We start from the raw sequence: 12,862 nt of genomic DNA, 5'->3' as shown, positions 1-12,862 counted from the left end.
AAACTCAGTGGGTTCTTGTTATAGGCTATTTTCCTGCAGATTTGTACTAGGAGCAAGTTCTAGCAAAATGCTGCAGTTTTCCTGCACAACTTGTTCCAATCCCCTAATCCTTAAAAACCCCTTCAGCTCCTTTTGTGCTTTGCTGGTGCTTTTTGTTCATCTGTGTTTTCAATTTGATTAGAAAGATGGATCATGTTGAAAAAATCTTAATGTGGGTTTGCCAAAAAAACCAATTGTAACAGTGAGCCATTGCCTGAGGCAGGAAGCTGGAAGAGTGAAGGAAATGGGAAGTTAGCAAACATGACAGCATAGAGAAGTGAGGACTTGTAGAGACAAATACACAGACCTATGTATTGTTTTGCTTTGTTTATGGTGAAAATTAACAAGACTGAAATGGAAACCATGCCAGCAATACATGGAATATAAGATTTGTTGCAGGAAATGAAGATGCCAGGATGTGGGGATGTCAGAGGACTGGAAATGCAGCTGAAAGCAGCAAAGGTCTTTGTACAGGCTTTGGGGAGATGCTGAAGTAAACAATTCTGAGGTTGAGCATAAAATTACAAAGCTGGAAATTGCATCTGTGAAAACAGGTCTGTATGACAGTTGGCTGGTGAGCCCAACAGAAAAGGTAGTGAACAGTGATGTATTTTGGCTGACTTAGAGGTGAAAGCAAGATGATTGTTAATCCCCCAAAGAGGAAGACTACCAATGCAAAGAAACATATTTGAGTTAAAGAACGAATGATGTTTGTGTCCTTTAGACATATCAGGATAATGGCCAGACAGAAGACAATCTAGAAACCAGTAGATTGGAAAGTATATCCTCATCCATAAGAATCAGATCTGCCTGACTGAGGGTGTAGATATAAGAAGAGTATGAAGCAGCTCTGTAAGAAAAGCTGGAAAACAGTTGTATAAATAGACCTTAGGCTCAACAGATTTATATTCTATCACAGAAACATATAAGATCCTGAGTTGGAAGAGACTCACAAGGATCATTAAGCGCAACTCCTGTCTGTGCACAGGACAGCCCCAAGAACTACACCATGTGTCTCAGAGTTCTGCCCAAACTCTTCTTGAACTCTGTCAGGTGACAGCTTCAATGGAAGAGAAGATTCACATGAATAAGTCTAATGAGAAAAATGAAGACTCGAATCTAGGGGAGGAACAAAATGAATATGTCAAGAGTTTTGAGGAAATGTTCATAGAAGATTTTGAAAGAGGAATATAGATAGTCCTGCTTTTTGCATGACAATAGGCCTGGTTCTTGAGACCTGTGAATTTTACACTATTTTCTACACTATCTTACTTCAAGAGCTTTTGATACTGAGGATATCCATAATTCTCTGTCTCCTGGTGTAGCATTTAATCTTTTACTGCAGTTTGTAAATTTTTTACAAGCTTCTGAGATCTGCATTGAGGTCTAGGGCATAGAGAAAAGTGTAGAACAGGTGTTGAAGGTCTTTCTAGAATGGCCTGGTTGCTTCTAATTACTGAAGATTGCTGTCACAGAAAAAAAGTACTTCAGAGAATTTATTCCTGTTTTCCTTTCCTTTTGTTTGTTTTTTAGTATTACTTAGTCTTTGCATCCAGAAATATTCTTCATAAATAAGGAATAATGCCAGTATTTCAGTGCTAGCATATCAGTTAACTCTACCATATACATTTATTTTCAAATATATGATTTAAAATTCACATGGACATAAAAATATAGAGAATAGAAAAAGCAATATTTTAAGGCAAGTGGTGGAAGACCTATTACTTAAATTATGTAAAATATGACCCCATCTGAAGGGTTCAGGCATATATTAAAGGGAAGAGTCATACATTGGCCAGGATAGGCCAATGACCTAAGAGCTCTTTAATCTGAAATTGCATGTTTATGTTCCCAATGGTTTCCCATAGTTTAGTAACAAGGCAGGCATGCAGCTGGTTTCAATGCCCAAATAACCTTTAAGACTTTAAGCATGATACCTATGTGAATGGCAGAAATATGATGCATATAATACCATGAGTAATAGTACTTTTACCAGAAGTGCCATAATAAATGAATGTGTTCTAAGTATCATCTGAATTGCCAAGTTCATATAAGCACATATTTATTAATGCATTGTTTAAGCCAAATTATTGTATAAATTATAGATATATATATAGATATAACTTGTAGATCTATACATGATTCTGTGTACGTGGGCACACACCCACTCACACCATGCTGTTCACTGAAGTCCTGTTCAGTGTGATCTCTGATCTCTATTATTTTTAGCAAACCCTGTCACCAGTAAGTCTAAACAGAGGAAAAAGACTGTTTTTTAAACAATTTTAATGAGAAATACAAGAATACAGAACTATGTGAGATCATAATATCAAAGACCATCCTATCTATATGAAGACCAACATTTCCAGTAATCCTTTTTGGAAATTTAGTAAAATTCATCTTTAAAATTAACTAGATTTCTTTCTTCCACTACAGTCACAGGAATCTTGTTTCATAACTGTGCACATGAAAAACTAAATTTTCCTTATTTGCAGTCAAAAACCGTCCATTGGTAATGTCTACCTGCATGTTTTAATTGTTGTTCTCAAAAGACATTTCCCCTCCTGTCTACTATTCTTGTGTTTGTCCAAACATCTTCAGAAAGGAAACATAACTTCCTTACCCTTTGTTCTGACAGACTGTGCAAGTAAATGATCTTTGAGTTTCCCTGTTTCATCTCAGTTGTGCAGTACAGGTCTAAGATTTTATGCATTTGCTTTGCTTTGTTACAACCAGTAGCATAACTTTAAAAAAATATTAAAAAAGCAATATATTTTACCAAAACACTAGTAACTTTAAACAATGGTCTCCTTTTGACTTTTGTCATGGTTTTAGTAATTAGATAATTGACAATAAAGAATGGTGACAGTTTGGAGGCAAAATTCAAAAAGTCACCTTGATTTTAAACAATATATATTAATCTTCCTTATCAGGAAACTGATAACTCCATATTAACAATTGGCCTTTTTGTTTGTACAGGTTAGGGAACAGGTTGCTAGGAATATCTTCTTGATTTATCAGAATTAAAACAAGCATGCATGTACATGATAAAATAAAAGAGCAGCTCTCTTTTGGGGGTGTGTTCCTGTGGCAGGGAACCAGGGCTTGTGCAGGTTTCCCACCTGCAGTAGCACTATAACATGAAGGCTCCTCTCATTCTGCAGTCAGTCACTATTGCATGGTCCTTATTCTCTATGGTCATTTTTAATTCATGATTATCCAGTTTACAAGATAAATTCTTATTTGCTCTTGCATTAACGTGACTTGCACACATAGAATAATACAATCGCTAAGGCTGGAAACGACTCCCAAGATCATTGAGTCTGACTTTTTCCTGAACAGCACCTTATCAACTGAACCACAGTGCCAAGTCCAGTCATTTCTGGACCCCTCCCAGGGATTGAGACTCCATGGCTTCCCTGGGCAGCCTGTTCCAATACTTAACAACCCTTTCAGTGAAGAAATTCTTCCTAATGTCTGACCTCAACCTCCCTTGGTTCAGCTTGAGGCTATGTCCACTTGTCTGGGAGAAGAGACCAACCTCCATCTGGCTACACCCTCCTTTCAGGTGATTGAAGAGGGTATGGGGTCACCCTTGAGCATCCTTTTCTCCAGGATAATTCAACTCCTTCAGCTGCTCTTTATATGACTTGCTTTCTGTACCCTTCACCAGCTCCATTGCTCCTTCTCTGGAAGGAGAACCTCAGTGTCCTTCCTGAATGGAGGGGCCTGGAACTGGACACAGGATTCAAGGTGCAGGCTCACCAATACTATGCACAGAAGGACAATTGCTTCCCTTGTCCTGCTGGACCTAATCTTTTTGATACAGGCCAGGATGCCACAGCCAATGTTGTTTTCATCCCATTTTCTACTCAGGTCCTTCCAGCTCATGATATCCGTGGCCTCCTCCAGACTGGTGCCACTTCCTGCAAATCATGAGCTTGTTGCTACTGTCTTTGAGGCAGCATCATGAATGCCAAAGTTTCATGATAATCCTCAATCCATTCTTAAAAGACCTTTCCTGGTAAACTCCTCCTGGTGGATTCAGAACTACTTTTTTCACGATCCCCTCATCAGTCCATTTCTTGTCAGAGAACCTACTAATTTCCAGTTTAACTAATGGCTTCCTGTAGTAATTAATACCAAGTGCCAGAGGCCAGAAAAATGAGGTCTATATTATTGTCTTTGCTTAAACAAACAATTATTTCATCAAAAGAAAGACATCAACTTGTATTATGTATTTTACCTCTGGTAAACCCATGTCATTTTTTTTTCCCTATTTCCATCTCCTTATATTTGTTTATTTTTTTGAATATTTTTCTCCAAACCTGATATGCTTTAAATATTTAGGTAAATAGGCCTTTTCAATAAGTGCACAAAGCTTGCTGCTTACAAACCATATGATACTACCGCATCTTGAAGTAATAAAAGAAATGGCAAAATATACACTAATAGTTTCCAACAAAGTAATGTAAACAAACAGTCACAATATTCTCAGGCTCATACATTTCCTCCAAAGACTTGGATTCTTTCTCAAGAAAGATAAAATTGATGATAGAGAAAATATGTTGGCAAGAAAATTCTAATTACTTTAACTATTAGAACTGGATAGTCCTACAGTCCTGAATTAAAAAGATTCCCTTTGCAAAGTTTGGCAGAACAGATTCTCCATATCATATATTTCCTTTCAAGCTAAGGCCTCAGGCTGATGTCTGATTACATCAGTCTATCCCACAACTGGGATCTGGAATGAAACTTGCAAATCAGGACAAGATACCCTACGGGTACATTGTGTATTCTGGAAATGCTTATTATTGATAAAGAATTATTTTTATTATTTTTTTTTTATTTATCTGGTCCTAGTCTCTTTTGCTAAATTTTAGACAACTAGATTCTTCAAAGTTCTTTGTGCCTCAATTTTTTTAGGTCAGATTCAACTGTTCTTGAACATAGTTTGCAAAGACACCAATGCTGTCCCTTTCTAGTCTCTACTACACCTGTTTGTCTCATCTTGTAACTCTTCAGTTTGGAAATGATACTTTGTGGTTCTCAGGATCCATGTGAAGCCACCTCTTGGCTCAATTTACGCAAGAACAATTTGCCAAAAAACAGTCTTTGTGTGTATTTGGTTTATTGTGCCCCTCTTTAGTTTTCTTCTTTTTCAGCTCATTCCATGGTATCTCAGGGAGACTCTTCTCTTTTACTTTCTCACTCTCAACTTTAAGTTCAATATCAAGTTCCTCTATTTCAAAGTTAAAAGAATTTTCAGTCCTTTAAGCCCAAGATATTAGCAAGAAAAATGCTAATTTTTGTTCTACTAATCTTCTTTGTTCATTTCCTCATTATAAGGAAAATCTATTGTTGTTTCCAGCTACACTCAGTGTCCTGTTGGGTCTTTTTCACTCTCATAATGCATTGTTTCTATCTGATGAATATGGATTTTTTTTAAGCACAAGGAAAGTTTTGCATATTTTCTACAGGTAGAAAAAGATATCTAGTGGTCCTTAGTGAGAAATCATTGCAACTCTAGGCCAATTTTTAACATAAGTTCAACAAATAAGAAATATTTCCTTTATTCATCTGAAGTACTTCAGTATTATATCTGAAGTGAATGTCTGTTCTAGTGTGAATATAAAAAGTTTATTTTTTCTTAGCTTTGAGATAGCTAATTTTGGGGGAAAAAAAATTGACAAATAAAGCAAATTAAAATGTAGTAATCCAAAACATTTTTTTTTACTTTCATAACAATAAATTTTTCTTTTTGGAAAATTTGCTCTTAGTGAAATACGTTCTTGATTTTGCAGACAGCATTACAGAAAATGTTTCTGCTTTGAACTGACAAGCAATTACAGATACTCAGTGTATGCTAATTACATGGTGCATTGAAACAATTATATACATATTGTCTCTTTATGCCCACTCAGAATCCTACAGTAATTTACTTATTCAATTACTCTTAATCTTTTTTCCCCCTTTGTATTTCCCAGCACATGGAGCAGTATTTAGCTTACAGACTTCAGAGCTAGGCACGGAAACAAACATTCCAAATAGCCGGTATGGAAGACATATTGCATCAAAGCTTGGTGGGTTTTACCAGTCAGTTTAGAGACTCATCTAGATCCTTCCATCACAGCTAAAAGTTGCTGCATCTTGTGGAAAACTACCCCTGGGAAACCTCTCAGCCTTTCTTCCATGAATAGGCCATTTGCTTCCCTTCTTCCAGAAAAGCCCCTCTCTGGTAATTTCTCTAACTTTAACTTTTTTTAGACATATTTTTGCTATGAGAGAATGACAGCTGCCTCACCATTTCCTTGGGTGTTTCTCGGCTAGGTAGGATAAGAGATATTTGAGGATAAGAGATATTTGAGGGTATTTAATTCAATTTCAAATTAATAAAAATCAGGCTATACAATGTTTGTAAAAGGTTATCAATAGTGATTACACCTATTCTTTCTCCATAACAGGTATTTCATGTAGCAATGGAGTCTGACTTTAAAAACAGGTACCTTTCATTTATTCTCAGTAATTTAAGTGTTTTGAGAGAGAAGTATTAAAAATTCCATATATATTGCAATTGTTATCAATAACAATGTTTATATTATTAGATTCTTCTGAACAGTGACTTTAGAAATGTCCATCAAGAAGAATGGAATTTTTTTTTTTTTTTACTTAAAAAAATCTGTGAGTTCACAGTATTTAATCACCCCCATGGTTATTTAGATTTTTCTGTTTCCCTGATGGCACATGTAGCCCAAGTACACAATCCATGAGCAAAACAGGGTGGGCTCACATGACAGTATAAGCATAGCTAATAAATTCCAAGCACTGTGTACCTCTGTGATTTAGTATATATGAACAATTCTAATGTCAGTGCATGCTTTAAATGTCAGTAATCTGTGGTGATGACTGCCTGAGGGCCTGAAGGTTGGCAGATTTACATAAAACAGTAAATCAACTTTATTTTCCTGGTAGCGTTAAATGAATTCACAATAAATCTGTTTCTGGACTTTATTTTTACATTTCTGTATTTGAATTGGGCAATTTGTACTCTGAATCCTTAACAAAATGGAATTTGAGCAGCTTACGTGTTACTTATTATTTCTAGGGCTGGATTTAGTCCCACATGGAATTCAGGTTCATAATAAATTTTTGTCTGCTGTGGTAAGGATAATATTGTTTGATCCACTTATTTTTACTATCACTGGATACTCTTCAGGGATAAATAAACTGTCCATCAATCTGTTTATAAGAAAGAAATAACAACCTGAAAAATAATTTCCAGTCAGACCCGAGCCTGGTTGCTTTTGTCATTATTCTGGTATGCAGCTTCATATATCATATATCACTACAAAAGTCTAATGTGGGCATATCAGAAGGGACATTTCTATGTATGAAAAACTTTTTTTAATATTTATTCCTCTTAACATAAACATAAATTTTTATATTCTTGATATCAGTATTTTACTTGTCTTAGTATTAACAATAACATCCTCATTTAGAGGTTCACAGGCTCTTACTAGGCATTTATGTATTTGCATATTCCAATCAGGTAAAAGTAACCTGACTTGGTAAAATTTGCTCCAGTCTTGCAAGGAAAGTGTGAGAAAAAAGATCTGCTATGAAGGCTGGATTGCAGATTTCAGGGAATATCTGAGATGTCCAGAAGGGCACTTCAAGGGCAAGGATGCCTTTCAGTCATTCAGAAGTTGATGACAGAGCAGTCCTTAGGAAATGTAGCTTCCATGACTAAATTCTGAATTTGCTGTTGCCTTCTTCTCCACTAAGAATTTATTGTTTGTTTTTTTTTAATTAAACGTAATGAAAAATTATTTCATTTACATGAATCGAATACCTTCAGTGGAATACTTTCTTTTTTGGGGGAGATGCAATCTTATATTAGAAAAGGTGAAGCTCTTTTGGGTGCAGTAAGCACTGGTTCCAAACAGCATTTAGAGACTAGTACTTATGAAAGACAAAGATCATGGAGGAAATTTTAAAACCCAACAATAAAACCAACCAAACAAAAAAAGATGCTGGGATCATTTTAGACCAGGAAGAATAAGAAGAGGCAGTCATATGCAAGCAGCTGACAAAAAAAGCTGGGAACAGATGGAGACTCTTGGGTGCTTTGGCCCTGCAGGTGAAGTGAACTTTGGCAGAAGGCTGTGACTGTCCAGCAGGTTTGTGTGAGGGTTCTGGAGGGCTGAAACTGGTCACTACGAAAAGTTTATGGGGAAGAGGGAAACAGGCAGCAGCAGGCAGACAGAAGGAAATAATACCTAATCTCCTTGTGAAAGACTTGCACATTCAGTGAAATAAGACCGCGGAACTGACTAAAAAGAAGAGCTGTTAGATGGTGCAATCAATTTTTTTAATGCATGTACGCATGCAGTACAATTTTTACTTTTATTATTTATTACATGTGTATTTAGGCAGTTAACTTTATTGTTTTAAAAATAATTTTACTTTTTTATTTTTTTAAGGAAACACAGACAAAATTTAGCATTGGTGTACTTCCATTTATGTCAATGAAATAGTAGAACTTAATCTTTCTTTCAGTACACAGTTTTGAAAGAGGTAAATTTGTGGTTGATCCTTGCTATTTTCAATTTTCAGAGAAGATGCAAAACATCTGTATTTTATCATTAAAATTGTAGTGCAGAATCAGCTGTACTACAGGGCAGAGGAATTCTAATTTCAAGGAGATCATGGTTGTTTTCCCAATGACTTTTGAAACCTATTTCAATTTTGCTGCTGGTGGATACAAGAATTACCAATGTAAGAAGGGCCCCACTGGCCCAGAGAAATGATCCATCTGTCCTTATTCAGTTTCTGGAAATAGGACCTGGAGATCACAATGGAGAGAGAGAAAAAAAAAACAACCTGGCCACCTCTTGTCATCCATTATTGACATTCCCTTCAGCATCCATAACTTCTTTTTTTTTTTATTAGAGTCTACATTTTCTGTCCTATGCTTTTAAAACCCATTTCCAAATACATTATCCATTAATTTGTACAATGTTTTTTGAATGTGGCACCATTCAAATCTATTCCTCCACCTCCTCTGGCAATAAACTCCTGAATTACCCATGAAGTAAAGACATTTATTCTACCTGTTTTTTACCAACTTGTGACACTGTCTGTCCCTCAGTTCTTTTGTTGCAGGTTTTGGTGAACAGCTGGGTATCCAGCTTATTCACAGCTCTCATAAAGCTTACATAAAGCCCCCACATGCTGCCCCTGAGTTTTCCTTTTCAAACACAAGATTTGTTTGGACAACTGCCAGTGATGAACCAGTACTGTTCTATAGTTATAACTCCAAGTTTAACACTAAGCATATGTGTCAAGGATATTTTTCCTAATTGTCTTATGCTGTCTGCATTTACAATAAGATGCCTCTGCTGTCGTTTTGCCCTGTCTCTCAGTTCTGTGAGATTTTCTGAAGTTCCTCATTACTTGACTACTCAGATCATCAGCTGTGGACTTTGCAACTCCAATTCTCTCCTCCATTTCCAGGTCGTTGATGAAAATTTTAATAAAACCACTTCCAGCAACTAAAAGATTAGGATCAAACTTTTAATATACTCTTTTCTCAGTTTCAAGAGCCCTGATTGCTTCCATAGAGGCCTAGCTTCAAAAGGCAGGGCAGAGCACAATCTTTACTGTAGTTTGGCCTGAGGCTGATAGACAATAAAGCCATGTAGACCTCAAGTCACTTCATTCTTTAGTGAATCTTTTCTGCTGTCATGGTTTTAAAGCAGTAATTAAAGAATTACTAGAAAACTTATTTTTTTGCTGTGACATATGGATTAGAACAAGAGCAAAACAGGCTTAAAACTTAAAAGGAATAAAGAAAGTTTATTAACAAAACTATAAGAATAGGAACACCAGAATAAACTTCCAGAAAACTCCTTTTTGCCCCACTACCCAACCATTTCCTTATTCACATACAACATAAGAGACAAAAAACTTTGGAACTTTGGTGTTTAAAACAGTCCCAATTCCTGCTAGAGTCTTTTCATCAGCCTTTGTAGAGAAACAGAAGTCTTCTTCTGCTATCTATGGAGTTTCTCACAAGAAAACTATTTCTGTTATAGTTTTCTACTTCTCTGATGCCAGCTGCCCGGAAATCTTGTCATCACAGTTCACTCCTCCCATTTCACATCACTCTGAGGTGTGTATGGGCCATGAGTCTAGGGATGTCATTTTTAAGGATGAGTTATTCAAAGGCAAAAGTTCTCTTCACCTGTCTCTGTGAGCTTCCCTGGAAACAGTATTCTCATTGCTCTCAAGGCCTCAAATCTTCAACTATTACTTCTCCCCCCTCTGTTCCAGCACCTCACTGTATCACAATTACTCCACCTTTTGCTCAAAATCCACACTTCGAACCACTCTATTCCTCCCAATATACTCTGTCATGAATTAAAGGAGTTTTTCAGGACACTATTGTCCATCTCCATAGCTTTAACAGAAAAATATTTCAGCTTAATTCAAGCATCTCCTTATTCTCTACCTCTTCAGAAGCTTAATTCTTTTCTTTACTGTCTGATAGTTTATAAAGTCTCTTTACATGTTGATTACTCTCTTTTTCTTTCTCTGGATAAAAGGATTAATCTGCAAGTCTCATCTGGGTAATGAAAAGGTTAAAATCTTGCCCAGGCTTTGTAGATGGTTCTGTGATCTCTGCTGGAGCAGCAGCTGGAGCTGTCTGCGTTGGAAGATTCTTCATGGCTGCTCTGGAGAGTGTGGTCCCTGTCTCAGCCCGCCGCAGGTCAAGAGCTTTTTTCCTTTCTTTACTCGGCAGTCTCTGGTGAATTCAGTCACAGCAAAAACTGCAGCCGAGCCAGGAACCGGCCTGGCCCAGCCAGAGCCCGGGGCAAGCCCTGCAGGCCCCATCTCCCAGCCAGGAGCCGCTGGGCCCAGCCCCAGCCCCTGCCCCACGGGGCCGCATGGCCTGGGCAGGGGAACAGGAGCCAGCTAAAGCTCTGTTACCTTTCACAACCGGGAAACAAAGAGAGCAAGAAATTCCCAGGCTTAGGTCTTAAGGTGGTGTTCACAGGTTGGTCTCACTTTTCAATGGTTAAAACTGCTGTCAATTCTTAGAAATGGCCAGCTGTTGGCTAGGAGACAAACTCCCATCAGCCTCCAGCGGTTTTAACTTCCTTAGGTGTTTCTCTTTGTTTTCTTAAATGCCCATCTATCACATCTGCAAATAGATCCACAACTGTCAGTGTGCCCTGGTTGGTTAGGCACTGCTTATATGCCAGTGTTACAGTGTTCGGATCCCCAAACTTTCCTACTGGTTGCTTAGAATGTAGATAGAACTTATATATGTCTCACTAAATTAACTCTGGGGACACACAATTTTCTGTGCAGATGTCAGATTAAAGTAGAGAAGACCTAAATGAAGCAAATTTTTACTAATCATCCTGGAGGCCTCATGTCATTTTCTGCCTTCATATGGCATGTAGGTGTTGAGTGAAACCATGGAAAGTACTACACTGACAACTGTGGTGCGGCTCCTTGCTTCTCCCTGCAGGAGTGTGGAAAAATGATTTGCTCCAACTGAAGGCTTTTGTTTAACATTAACTCTTCTGATTATTTGCTCCTACATGAAAAGCATGACTTCTTGGATCAATTCAGTGAAAGTTTGTCTTCAAAATATGTGGTGGTGGTGTAAAAACTGGTTAATTTTCTAAATTAATCACAGGGTGGTAATTATAATTATCAGAGTATTGCACACTAATTTATTCTGTCTTGCTTATCACTAAATATTGTTTGTTTCTGGTTGGCATTATATTTTCTTGCCCCTTTCAAATACTCCTCCTTTGTCTTGATCTGGAAGAATACTAATGAGTGATTTATTTAGTTTCAAAGGAACTTCAGAATATTCTTATTGTGTCTAACTGTGATTTGTCAACACCAGCTCTGACAGAGGATTAGTGCTGATGAAACTATTATGGTTTAAGGGTAAAAGTGAGAAAAGTTTTTTCTGAAAGACACCTTTTGTTAGAATATTGAATCTCAGCAGAATGAAGCAAGCAGGGTTTTGAGTATCAAGAAAGGCACACTGGTGAGCTGGCATTTGCCTTGAAATAGTTGGTGGGTCTCAAAATTTATTTTTTTTTTTGATGAGTGATGGTTCCCAACTGCAGTGCCTCTCTACTGAAAAGTCATTCTTTTCCACTGAAAAAAATCATTGCTTTAAGACATTAAAATCTTATATGAGACATGTTTTTTAGAAGTAGACATTGTACTAAGGGTTCAGTCAGTTTAGACAGTGTGAACACTGTTTGAAAAAGGCCTGGGTTAATATATACAGATTTACTCTCAGTTTCTACTTTCTACAGAAAAAGATGTATACATAAGGGCCATATTACTTCTAATGCTGTGCAGTGGTGGAATAAAGACATTGAGAAGTCAGTAAAGGAGACAAGATGGGAAGGACAAAGAACAAGAGTGGGTGACTATTTTTGTAAAGGACTGACACCTAGAACAATGGGGCTCTGGACACAGAAGTTTTATGTGTAAAAATGATAATCACTATTATTGCTAATACCCAAGAGACTGTAACATATGAGCTCATTAAACACAGAAGTTCAATATGATATGTGATCATCTAAGCAAGGAAGAGATTCTGAGCAAAGTGTGATATCTTGGGGGTGGTGGAGGAGGTTTGGCTGAGATGTAAAAGGGGTAAAGGGTGAAGGTATAGACAATATTCTTTGAATGCCCCAGCAGCCCTTGTAGACCTCCTAGTACGCAGCTGTGCAAACAACTGATTTTTCGGTTAGGTGTATGAACCCAAACACACTCAACGTGT

The sequence above is a fragment of the Parus major genome, chromosome 3 (genome assembly GCF_001522545.3).
Source record: "Parus major isolate Abel chromosome 3, Parus_major1.1, whole genome shotgun sequence".
Classification (NCBI taxonomy): Eukaryota; Metazoa; Chordata; class Aves; order Passeriformes; family Paridae; genus Parus; species Parus major.
The sequence above is the reverse complement of the archived record's forward strand: the minus strand, read 5'-3'. Positions refer to the sequence as shown.